Raw genomic sequence first — 13,442 nt, forward strand, 5'->3', positions numbered from 1 at the left:
CTTCCTGACCTCTCCGGCCTATCACCCTCACCTTGACCTCCTTCCACCTATCGCATTTCCAACGCCCCTCCCCCAAGTCCCTCCTCCCTACCTTTTATCTTAGCCTGCTGGGCACACTTTCCTCATTCCTGAAGAAGGGCTCATGCCCGAAAATTCGATTCTCCTGCTCCCTGGATGCTGCCTGACCTGCTGCGCTTTTCCAGCAACACATTTTCAACTCTACATTTACCCCTCACTAATGCACCTAACCTACACATCCCTGAACACTATGGGCAATTTAACATAGCCAATTCACCGAACATCTTTGGATTGCGGGAGGAAACCAAAACACACAGAGGAAATCCACGCGGACACGGGGAGAATATGCAAAATGTTCTGCTATTACTTCCATAATTGTTTCCAATTCTTTTCCAAGTGCCTTACAGGTGACTGTGTTGGATATTTTTGGGAGGTGGGGGCATGATCAGCAGTGGGTCTATGATAATTAAAGACGACTATATCCTCATACCTAATCCTCCATCTTACATCTCAGTCATACTTTGCCCATTTGAAAACTGTAGATAGTCATAGAGTCATGGGGTCATAGTGCTTTACAGCACAAAAAGAGGCCCTTCAGCCCATCTGGTTCATGCGATTCATCAAGAATCTGTCTACCCTAAACCCATTTTCTGATCAACACTTGGTCTGTAGCCTTTTATGCCTTTCATCTCAATATTTTTTAAATGTGGGAACGTTCCAGGCTCTACCTTTCAGTCAGTGAGTTCCAGATACCCCCACCCCGCTGGGTGAAAAAAAACCTCTAAACCTCCTGATTCCCTTCTCTTGCCTGTAAACCTGTACTCCCTGGTTATTGACTCCTCTAAGAAATTTACTTCCTATTTACCTTATTTATTCCCCTTTTGTATACCTCAAACAGATCCCCTTTCTGTCTTAGGGTATGGGCTCGCAATGCTCAATTCAAGAGGTGAGGCCACTGTGCTCAGGTCAGGGTGGGGTCCTGGACCAGAGGGAGCATTGGGGCCCATGATTTCTGTCCCTGCCCTGCTCGATGTTGTTTGGGCTTAAATACGGTTGTATTCATTTTATTCTGTAGCTGTGGCAGGGCAGTCATAAGCCAGGAAAGAATGAATGGTAATGCATTGGGAATGTCACTGGACTAGCAATGCAGAGGCTAATGCTCTAGGGACATGGATTAAAATTTGATTTGATTTATTGTTGTCACATGTCCTAAGCACAGTGAAAACTTTTGATTTGTGAGCAGTACAGGCAGATCATAGCAAACAAGGACATACAGATCATCAGATTCAAAGTTTGTGAGAAGATCTGTAGCTCGGGTGCTCGTTGCTGTGGTTCTGTTCGCCGAGCTGGAAGTTTTTGTTGCAAACGTTTCGTCCCCTGTCTAGGTGACATCCTCAGTGTTTGGGAACCTCCTGTGAAGCGCTTCTGTGGTGTTCCCTCCGGCATTTATAGTGGCCTGTCCCTGCCGCTTCCGGTTGTCAGTTTCAGCTGTCCACAGAAGCGCTTCCCAGGAGGCTCCCAAGCACTGAGGATATCACCTAGACAGGGGACGAAACTAGTTTTGCTCATGCTGGGTATCGGGTCCTTCGTTTTGGTGAGTTGTTGTCTGAGGGTGGCTGTTGGTTTGTGTGCTGTTATAAGTCCTAGTGGTCGCAGTAGTCTGGCTGTCATTTCAGAGATGTTCTTGATGTATGGTAGTGTGGCTAGTCCTTTGGGTTGTGGCATGTCCTCGTTCTGTTGTCTCTCCCTTAGGCATCATCAACAGAAGGACCCAGATCATCAAATGCTTAGACAGAGCAAGGTTAACATTAGCAAGACCAACATTATTTGAAGTTAGAGAGGTCCATTCAGCAGCCTAATACCAGCAAGGAAGAAGCTGTCCTTGGTGCATGTTTTCAAGCTTCTGTATTTTCTGCCTGACAGAAGATGTTGGAAGAGAGCTCTCAGGTGGGAGGGCTCTTTGATGATGTTGTTAACCTTTCTGCAGCAATGAGAAGTATAAATGGAATCTATGGGTGGGAGGTTGGCTTCTGTGATGGTCTGGGCTGTATTCACAACCTTCTGTAATTTCTTAAAGCAGTTGCCATACCAGGCCATTGTGCATCCGGATGGATGCTTTCTATGGCGCATCTGTAAAAGTTATTAAGGTCCTTATGGGCATGCCGAATTTCTTAAGCCAGCTGAGGAAAGGGGGCATTGTTGTGCCTTCTTGACTGTCACAGCTACATGGTAAAAACAATGACTGCAGATGCTGGAAACCAGATTCTGGATTAATGGTGCTGAAAGAGCACAGCAGTTCAGGCAGCATCCGAGGAACAATAAAATCGACGTTTCGGGCAAAAGCCTTTCATAGCAGGTCCAGGACAGATTGTTGGCTATTGTCACTCTTGGGAACTTGACGCTCTCGACCCTCTCCACCTCAGCTCCACTGAAGTACATAGGGGCGTGTCCTCCTCCTTTCCTCCTGAAATCATTGATAAAATCCATTTCTGGCAACATGTGGACTTTAATTAATTGTTCTGGATTTGAAAGTTCACCAAAGTAATAGTGACCATGCCTCCATTACCTAGTCTAGCTCTAGATCTAGAGCAATGTGATTGACTCAAAGCAGCTTTCTACAATATCTAAGCAAATCATTCAGTTCAAAGGCAATTAGGAATGGGCAATAAATGCTGCCTTGTTGATGATCCTCACATCCTAAAAAGAAAAGGAAATTCAGAATCCAGATAGTACCAATCAAAAATGGTACTCATGTGATAAGGATCTTTTCCATTTCTTCTCAGCTGGATAGTTCTGGTCTTCGCCTGTAATTAAAAGGCAGGGGAGATGCAGGGTAGTGGATTTGAGGATTATACGATCAGTGGTGATCTCATTGAGTCTGCTCAGCTATTCAATGTTCTGAGTCACCTGCTTCTGATACTGCATTTTACGGTCTTATTATTGGGGTTCAGGACAAAAAAAAGAGAACTGTACTCAGATTGTCAAACTAAGTCTATCCTCTTTGAGTATATTACTTTACTTGTGTGGAAGTATTCTTTTCTAACCTCCATTTGCCATTACTCCTTGCTTCAAAACCAAATTGTTTCATGAAGAGTAAACCAGATCTATGAGTAGCTACAACCTCATAATTGTTGTATCTTCTTTGATGAATAGAAGCTGTAGGAGCCTGATTCGTAGATCATACAGATCGCTCTTACTGTGACATATTGAAATTGCAAGCACCCAAGGAGGGACATGGACTGGCCACACAGATGAGTGTTGTGCACATTCTGACAGCCCTAACACCCGGAGACATTGGTACACAATGTCCATGAGCAGACAGGCACTGTTGAGGACCTCCCAGATGGAGAAAGCTTTTTGTCGATTGAAAAAATGGCCCCAAACATTTCCAGCCCAAAGTCTGCTTTGCATGTATCCTTGGTCTTTCTTCTCATTTTGACTCGAAGACGAGGGCATACAGTGCATGATGGTTCTCTGGCTGTCAATAATTAGCAATCCATCCCGATATCCATGCAATTTGCAAGTTTCTGTCTTCCCAAGGAAAGGGTTGAAAACTGTTGAAAGTTAAGACTCAAACAGTTCAAAGTATGCTGTAAAGTCTCTTGTGGGACAGTGGTAATGTCCCTAATTCTGAGCCAGTCCCAGTTGTTTCAAAAGTGTGTAAAAATGTCATGGCCAAGTTGTTTAGAAATTATCTTCCAAGTACATTGTAGTAGACATAAAGTTGTCGCAAATCCTACAACCTGGGGCAAAAACTGTTCTCTTCAATCATCTTTACACTGTAAGCCTGACAAGAGACCCATGTTTACCTTGTAGTTGCAAAATTCATCTTGAATCCAGGTTAAGCTTTAAAAAAGTTATCCAGTTGTCTCAATGTGTCATATCATACCCATTTTGCTGATCTGAAGTCTGCACAATTTTTGACTGCCAAAAATTAAATTGCTCTTTAAATGGATGCTGCAATCCATTGAACAGCAATGACTGCATTTGGCATTCCACCTCTACCTCAATTAATCAAGCACTTATGAAGAAGGACAGGAGTTAACTAGCAATATTACCTTAGGCAATTTCATGGAGGTGAACTAGTTCACGACATGCGAGGAGAAAGAACTCTCACTTTTAAAGGTGTGATTAGAATCAGAAAACACAATCGTGTTTTTGATTTTTCCAAATCAAAACAACGCCAACAAAATTAAAGGAGGTCATTTCAAAAGCAAAATAATGCAGATGGTTGAAACCTGAAGAAAAAAATAAACAATGCTGGAAATACATAGCAAGTCAGGTAGCATTTTGTAATGATATCTTGTTAGAAATATAGGTTTGATTGATAAATAAGCTTAAATAATTAGGTATGATGCAATAAATATTGAAAACATTTAAAGATAAATACTCATGTAAGAGTTAACCTTTAAAGATGGGAGGACCATAAGGCAATAAGATATAGGAGCAGAATTAAGCCATTCAAATCTGTTCACAATTCAATCATGGCTAATATGTTTCTCAACCCCACTCTCTTGCTACAATCTCATCCTTAATAATGGACTCTAAAATCTTACTATTGATGGAGGTCAGGCTAACGAGCCTATAATTTCCCATATTCTACCCTCCTTTATTGAACTCATCTCTTCCTATCACAACACTGTCCTGCTCCCCCTCAGTCCAGGAACTCCCCACCTACATTTGTGACACCACCCATGCCCTTCACCTCCTCCAAGATTTTCGTTTCCCCGGCCCCCAATGCCTCATCTTCACCATGGACATCCAGTCCCTGTATATATCGATCTGCCACAGCAAAGGTCTCCAAGACCTCAGTTTTTTCCTCTCATACCATCCCAACCAGTACCCTTCCACCAACATCCTCCTCTGCCTAGCTGAACTGGTCCTCACCCTCAACAACTTCTCTTTTCAATCGTCCCACTTCCTCCAAACCAAAGTGGTAGCCATGGGCACCTGCATGGGATCCAGCTATGCCTGCCTTTTTGTTGGGTTCGTGGAACAAGCCATCTTCCACATTTACACTGGCACCAACCCACTCCTGTTCCTCCGCTACACCAATGACTGTATTGGTGCCATCTCGTGCTCCAATGAGGAGGTTGAACAGTTCTTCAACTTTACCAACACCTTCCACCCTAATCTCAAATTCATGTTGACCATCTCAGACACCTCCCTCCCCTCCCTGGACCTCTCCATCACCGTCCCTGGTGACTGACTAACCACAGACATCTACTGCAAGCCCACTGACTCCCACAGCTACCTAGACTACACCTCCTCCCACCCTACCTCCTGTAAAACGCCATCCCTTATTCCCAATTGCTCCGCCTCCACCACATCTGTTCCCAGTATGACCAATTCCACCTCAAAGTCCCAGATGGCCTCCTTCTTCCAAGATAGCAACTTCCCTCTCCACGTGGTTGACGATGCCCTCCAGCGCATCTCCTCCACTTCACACATCACCACCCTTGAACCCCATCCCTCCCAACGCAACAAGGACAGAATGCCCCTGCTCCTCACCTTGCACTCCACCAACCTCTACATACTTCGCGTCATCCTCCGCCACTTCTGCCACCTCCAAACTGACCCCACCACCAAAGATATATTTCCCTCCTCATCCCTTTCAGTGTTCCTGAGAGACCATTCCCTCCACAAATCCCTCGTCAGGTCCTCAGCCCACCACCAGCCCACACCCCACTCCTGGCACCTTTCCCTGCCACCACAGGAAGTGCAAAACCTGCACCCACACCTCTCCCCTCATCTCCATCCAAGGTCCCAAGGGATCCTTCCACATCCATCAGAAATTCACCTGCACCTCTACCAATGTGATCTCCTCTACAGCGGGGAGACAGGACGCCTTCTTGCCGACCATTTCAGAGAACATCCCTGGGACACCCGCACCCACCAACCCCACTGCCCCGTGGCTGAACACTTCAACTCCTCTTCCCACTACATAAAGGACATGCAGGTCCTGGGCCTCATCCACCGCCAAATCATTACCACCGACGCCTGGAAGAAGAACATCTCATTTTCTGCCTTGGGACCCTGCAACCACACAGGATCAATGTGGATGTCAACAGTTTCCTCATTTCCCCTCCCCCACATTATCCCAGTCCCAAGCCTCCAACTCTGCACCGTCCTCCTGACCTGTCCATCACTCTCCCCCTGACCTATCACCTTCTTCCTCGCCTTCATCCACCTATCACTTTCTCAACTACCTTCCCTCCAAACCCACCACCCCCCATTTATCTCTCAGTCCCCGGGCCACAAGCCTCATTCCTGACAAAGGGCTTATGTCCAACATGTCGATTCTCCTGCTCCTCAGATGCTGCCTTTCCCAGCAATGCACCCTCGACTCCTCCTTTCTTGAACAGAGGTATTGGGTTCGCCATTTTCCATTCCTCTGGGACCCTCCCTGACTCCTCTGGTTCCTGAAAGATCATTACTAAAGCCTCCACAATCTCCTCAGCTATCTCCCTCAGACCTCCCGGTTGTTGTCCATCCAGTCCAAGTGTTTTATCCACTCACTGACCTTTTTGCTTCCCCAGCACCTTCTCCTCAGTGATGGCCATTACACTCAACTCTGCCCCCTTGCTGGCTTGAAGTTCTAGTATGCTTTTGGTGTCCATAGCTCCCAAATCTTGAAAAGTACACTTTGAAATTAGGATATGCGTTGAAGGAGACATGGAGATGATAAATATATGCAGTTATTTCAGTTATTGTATTAGTACTCACCAGACAACAAAATTGTAGAAATAATATGTTCAGTCACAGAAAATCACTGGAAAGAGACAAAGCAACATCACACCTAAGTGTGCAAATTAAATTTTAATTAAACAAAAAATACAAGATGCATCCAACTGATAAGAGATGGCAAAAGTCCTTATCTCGACTATACTACTATAAATCAGAGTACAACAACACTCATAAATACAGAGAAACAAGACAGTTTTACTGATAAACCTTTAACAAAGGATTTTAGAAATTAGATTCCCTACAATGTTGGAACAGACTATTTGGCCCAACAAGTCCACACCGATCCTCCAAAGAGTATCCCACCCAAACCCATTCCCCAACCCATTACTTTACATTTACCCTCACCCTTATAGGGTTGAAAGAATAAGGGACAGATGGAAGGAATACGTGTCTAAGAGTGCAAAACACCCAAACAGATTCACTAGATAAACAAACTTCATATGGAACTTCACAACTTCATGAAGAAATCTTCACCAAATAATTAAGAAATAGTATTATACAGTACAGGGAGAAAATAATTTTCTCCTACTGGGAGAAAATGTCTTATGCATCAGGACTTTGAGGTAAACCTGGCTTTAAATGTTCATGGGTGTTCTGTGCTTTGGACCTAATCAGGTGTTTCCCAGAACTTTGCGGGAACTTAGGAAAGAGATTGCTAGGCCCTTTGCTGAGATATTTATGTTATGGGTTGCCATGGGTGAAGTGCTGGAAAACTGGAGCTTGGCTAATGTAGTGCCATTATTTAAGAAAGTCTGTAAGGAAAATCTAGAGAATTACAGACTGGTGAACATTACGTCAGTGGGTAAGTTGTTGGAGGGGATTCTGATGGACAGGATTTACAGCATTTCGAAAGGCAAGGACTCATTAGGGATAATCAACATGGCTTTATGCATGGGAAATCATGCCTCACTAACTTGATTGACTTTTTTGAAGAGGTGACAAAAGTAGATTGATGAAGGCAGAGTAGTAAACTTTGTCTGTGTGGACTTCAGCAAAGCATTCAGCAAGGTTCCACATGGTAGACCGGTTAGTATGGTTAGATCACATGGAATCCAAGGGGAACTAGCCAATTGGCTTGAAAGTAGGAGACAGAGGGTGTTAGTGGAGGTTTGTTTTTCAGACTGGAGGCCTCTGACGAGCAATGTGCCACATGAATCGGTGCTGGGTCCACTGCTTTACATCATTTATATAAATGATTTGGATATGAATATAGGAGGTATGATTAGTAAGTTTACAAATAACACCAAAATAGGTAGTGTAGTAGACAGTGAAGGAGATTATCTCAGAGTATAATGGGATTTGATCAGATGGGCTGCAAATGTGCTGCATTTTGGTAAGGCAAGCCAGGTAATAGTAGAATCCTGGGAAATGTTGCTGAAAAAAGAGACCTGGGGTGCAGGTTATCAGGGTAAGAAGGCATTTGGCACACTTGCCTTCATTAGTCAGAACATTGAGTATAGGAGTTGGGATGTCATGTTCAGCTGTACAGGGCATTGGTGAGACCACTTTTAGAATACTGCGTACAATTCTGGTCATCCTTCTATAGGAAGGATGTTGTTAAATTTGAGAGAGTACAGAAAAGATTTACAAGGATGTTTCTGGGACTAGAGAGAATGAATTAGAGGGAGAGATTGAAGAGGCTGGAGCATCGGAAGCTGTGGGGTGACCTTTGAGGTTTATTAAATCATGTGGGGCATGGAAATGGTGAGTAGCCAAGGTCTTTTTCCTAAGATGATGGAGTCCAAAACTAGAGGGCATGGGTTTAAGATGAGAGGGAACGATTTAAAAGGGACAACTTTTTCACATAGATTGGTGCATGCATGGAACGAGCTTCCAGAGGATGTGGTGGAGCTGGGTATAAATTGCAACATTTAAAAGACACCTGAATAGGTAAACGAATAGGAACAATTTAGAGGGATCTGGGCCAAGTGCTGGCAAATGGAATGAGGTGAGATTGGGATGTCCAGTCAGTGCAGATGAGTTAGATTGAAGGGTCAGTTTCTGAGCTGTATGACTCTATATTCTGATGTGGAGGTGGAGGTGCCGATGTTGGACTGGGGTGGAAAAAGTTAAAACCCACACAACACTTGGTTATAGACCAACAGGTTTATTTGGAAGCACTACCGCTGCTCCGTCATCTGATAGCTGTGGAGCAGGATCATAAGACACAGAATTTATAGCAAAAGACCACAGTGACATGCCAGAACTTACATATTAATGAACCAAAACTTGCAACTCATTCTAAAAGATGAAAGACTTAACAATGATCTAGGTTTGTTCAATATATCGTCTCAGTTGCATGACCCTGTGATCTTTTGCTGTAAATTCTGTGTCTTATGATCCTGCTCCACAGCTACCTGATGATGGAGCAGCGCTCCAAAACCTAATACTTCCAAATAAACTTGGCGCTATATGATTTTTATCTATATTCTGAGATATTCTTAGATATTGCTGAATGGTTATTACCGGTAATAACAAACTGGAATCTATTAGATTTGGTATCACATCTTCTGATCATTTTTAGCATAACTATACAACTTTTCATTTAAAATGTTTTGCTCATTAGTTTGCATTAATAAAATTGTGTAATTAGTAAATCATCTCACTTAAGTTTTTCTGTTACAACTGAAAAAAATCCTCCTCCCTGTAAACTCCTTAAGTGGGGATGAATATATTCTGTAAAGAGTTATCCCAGACACTTCAAATATCTGGAACATTATAATGTGGCTTATTAAAACTAAGCGGGCAGTTTGGAGGAAAGTAACTCTCTCAGCAGCTTCTTCCCCTGTGGAATGCTTAAGTCAATCTTATAAATACAAAACTAAACACTTGCGGGATGAATTAATATGAACTCAGCAGACAAAAGTTATCAGGGAAATACTCCTGATCTCTGAAGTTAATTAAAAGCTATAAATCACTTCAATCTGTAGTTAGAAACAAAGTTAACATACCAGGAGGTCAAAAACATGAACTGAAGGCAGATAGAAATCTAAGGGTCTCCGTAGAGAAGGGAGGGGCAGGAAGAACAGAAGAGAAGGACCTGAATGTTCACTCTCGGGGCAGAGTTTAGATAATCCGGGCTCCATAAATCCAACCTGGAAGAAATAATAGTGAATTGAAAGGCACCCACTGTGATAATAAAGGTTGTGAAATAAGTTATGTACCACTCATCCAGTAATGATAGTTCTTACGCTTAAGTTGATAAGTTGACAATGTGATAAAGAAAGTATTGATTTTCTTAACACTACAAACATTGTTTAATATTTAAAGGGCAGCAGTTTTAATGACCTTGACAGTTTGTTGACTCTTCTTAACAACTTCCGTTGACAGGCTGATGGTTGGACATTTCTAATATGTTTGAATAGTTTTTACACACATTCATATCTATTTTAAGGATTCTAAATGACATTTTACTTGTCCCAAAGACCAACATACTTTTCCCAAAGGGAACCTCCTTCACCAAATCAGCAACTCACTCCTCCGAAGGAACACCTTGCCTCACCTAAAAGGCTCCTGATCTTTAACAATGAGTACCTATCCTCCCCAAAAGGAACCCCAGGATTATATTTGAAATGGTACCTGACCTCTCCAGACGGGTATCCACACTCTCTAAATAATTCGAGAAGCTTCAGATTTTTTTTTCCTAGCGGGTCTAAACTGCAGAGGTCATGTTTCACATTATAGTGATGTTAAAAAGAGCTGTGTTTTCAATCACTGTTAAATGTTTAATGTAAAATATCCTCACTTTATTTCTTATTAAATATCATCAACAATTCTTCTGAAGCAAAGCATAACTCATTAGTGCAGAGCTAATTATTAATGTCAGAGTGAAGTGATTGCTTAAGCTTGTCTAATTACAAATCCTTATACATCGCTTGATTGTTTTAAGCCAAGCAACAGTCTGATTTAGAACAATCCCTGTATTATTCAAAGATAAACATGTTACGGAGCAATTCAATCCATACAAAGCAATGAGCTTTAAACACCACAGCCTGAATCTTACCAAAACCAGAACTGAAGCAGAAGACAGAATTCATTGATATTAGCTATGTTTGTACTAAAAATTTGTTTCGTTCAGTCAAAAACATGGAAACCTGAGACAACGCTGGATTGGGAAGAATGCTTTTTCCACTTTGATCAACACTGAAGCGAGCTCATATTGCAAGGGTCTGCAACATTTGCAAGGAAACACAAATTATGGCATAGCCAATGAGTGGAGTATTCCACTTGGGTTCCATTGATGAATCTTCAACTGATATAAATCAAAGTATAACAAGGTTTGAACAAAAAGTGATGACAGATTCAATTCGGACTTTGGATACCAAGGAAACACAGTTCAAACAGAATATTCTTTAAAAAAGGAATAGTCATTGGCAGATACAATGATCACATCAAACAAGAAACAAAGCTCAAGAAGTATGATTGAGCTTCTAAACCTGAGACTCTACCTTTGTAGGACCTCCCACCCAACCTATTCCTCTCACCTTAAAGACCAGGGATACATCAGGTAAGCGTCTCTTCTTTTTTTACTTTCTTATAAGGGGACTAGCAGGGATGGCAGTGCTGGGAGAGGAATGTTCCTCCTGCATGATGTTTGAGGTGAGGGACACCATTAGTTTCCCATCCAAGTACATCTGCAGGAAGTGCACCCAACTCTCGCTTCTCCAAGAACGTGTTAGGGAACTGGAGCAGGAGCTGGATGAACTTTGCATCATTCAGGAGGCAGAGGCTGTGATACAAAAGAGTTACAGAGAAGTAGTTACTCCTTGGGACAAAGAAAGCTGAGTGACTGTTTGAAGGGGGAGAAAACAGTCAGTGGAGGGATCCCCTGTGGTCGTTTCCCTGAAAAATATGTATACCGTTTTGGATACTGCTCGGGAGACTACTTACCAGGGGTATGTAGTGGGGCCCAGGTCTCTGGCACAGAGCCTGTCCCTGTTGCACAGAAGGGAAGGAGGGAAAGCAGGAGAGTATTAGTCATTGAGGACTCAATTGTTAGAGGTTCAGATAGAAGGTTTGTTAGGAATGAACAAGACTTATGGTTGGTGTATTGCCTCCCAGGTGCCAGGGTCCATGATATCTTGAATCGTATCTTTGAGGTCCTGAAGGGAGAGGGTGACCAGCTCCAAGTCATAGTCCATATAGGTACCAACGATATAGGTAGAAAGAGGGATAGGGATGTAAGGCAGGATTTCAGTAAGCTAGGGTGGAAACGGAGAGCTAGAACAAACAGAGTTATCATCTCTGGTTTGTTACGCGTGCCAGGTGATAGCGAGGCAAGGAATAGGGAGTGATATCAGCTGAACATGTGGCTGCAAGGATGGTGTAGGAGGGACGGATTCAGGTACTTGGATAATTGGAGTTCAATCTGGGGAAGGTGGAACTTGTACAAACAGGACGGTCTTCACTTGAACCAGAGGGGTACTAATATCCTGGGTGGGAAATTTGCTGGTGCTATTCGGGTGGGTTTAAACTAGCTCAGCAGTGGGATGGGAAACTGCAACTATAGTTGCAGCGCACAGGAGGATGAGAGTAGGGAGGACACGGTCACAGGAACGTGCTGGCAGACAGCAAGCTGGTTTGAAGTGTGTCTACTTCAACGCCAGAAGTATCCGGAATAAGGTAGGTGAGCTTGCAGCATGGGTAGGTACCTGTGACTTCGATGCTGTGGCCATTTCAGAGACATGGATAGAGCAGGGTGAGGAATGGATGTTGCAGGTTCCAGAGTTTAGATCTTTCTTTAAAAGGTGGTAAAAGAAGGGAAGGTGTGGCCTTATTAATCAAGGACAATATAACAGTGGCTGAAAGAAATTTTGACGAGGACTCGTCTACTGAGGTGGTATGGGCTGAGGTTAGAAACTGCAGAGGAGAGGTCACACTGCTTGGAGTTTTTTATAGGCCTCCGCAGAGTTTCAGGGAGGTGGAGGACAGGATTGGCAAAATGATTCTGGGTAGGAGTGAAAGGAAAGGGTGGTCATTTTGGGGACTTTAACTTCCCCAACATTGACTGGAAAAGCTGTAATTCTAGTGCATCGGATGGATTAGTTTTTATCCAATGTGGTACAGGAGGATTTCCTGACAGTATGTCGAAGGGCCGACAAGAGGGTAGGCAACACTGGATCTGGTGCTTGGTAATGAACCAGGCCAGATGTTTGATTTAGTTGTAGGTGAGTACGTTGGAGAGAGTGACCATAATTCAGTTAGGTTTAGTTTAGCGATGGAAAGGGATAGGTAAATGCCACAGGTCAAGAGTTATCAATGGGGAAAGGGCAATTATAATGCGATTAGGCAAGAATTAGGATGTATAGAATGGGGTAGCAAAATGCAGGGGATGCAGACAATGGAAATGTGGAGCTGGTTTAAGGAACAGATATTGCATGTCCTTGATAGGTGTGTCCCTGTCAGGCAGGGAGGAAGAGGGAATTACTAAAGAAATTGCATCTCTTGTTAAGTGGAAGATGGAGGCTTATGTGACAATGAGACAAGGTGGTTCAAATGAGGTGATGGAGAGTTACAGAATAGCTAGGAAGGATTTAAAGAGAGAATTAGGAAGAGCAAGGAGAGGACATGAACAGTCTTTAGCAAATAGAATAAAGGAAAGCCCGAAAGCGTTCTATTGATCGGTGAGGAATAAAAGGATGAATCAGGTAGGAATAGGGCCTGTCAAAGACAGAAGT

At 43.2% G+C, this 13,442-nt stretch overlaps 1 long non-coding RNA gene across 1 annotated transcript in view; it reads right to left on the reverse strand.

Moving 5' to 3' along the window:
• LOC122549581 overlaps nucleotides 1–13,442 on the reverse strand; it is a 55,716-nt gene that overhangs the window by 26,489 nt on the left and 15,785 nt on the right. Inside the window, exons 2-3 of the long non-coding RNA XR_006311591.1 lie at nucleotides 9,717–9,860; nucleotides 6,745–6,790 (exon numbers count right to left, since the gene is read on the reverse strand). This is a non-coding gene — a long non-coding RNA (uncharacterized LOC122549581). The remainder of the gene's footprint in view (nucleotides 1–6,744; nucleotides 6,791–9,716; nucleotides 9,861–13,442) is intronic.

Source organism: Chiloscyllium plagiosum, chromosome 4 (genome assembly GCF_004010195.1).
Source record: "Chiloscyllium plagiosum isolate BGI_BamShark_2017 chromosome 4, ASM401019v2, whole genome shotgun sequence".
In the NCBI taxonomy this organism is placed as follows: Eukaryota; Metazoa; Chordata; class Chondrichthyes; order Orectolobiformes; family Hemiscylliidae; genus Chiloscyllium; species Chiloscyllium plagiosum.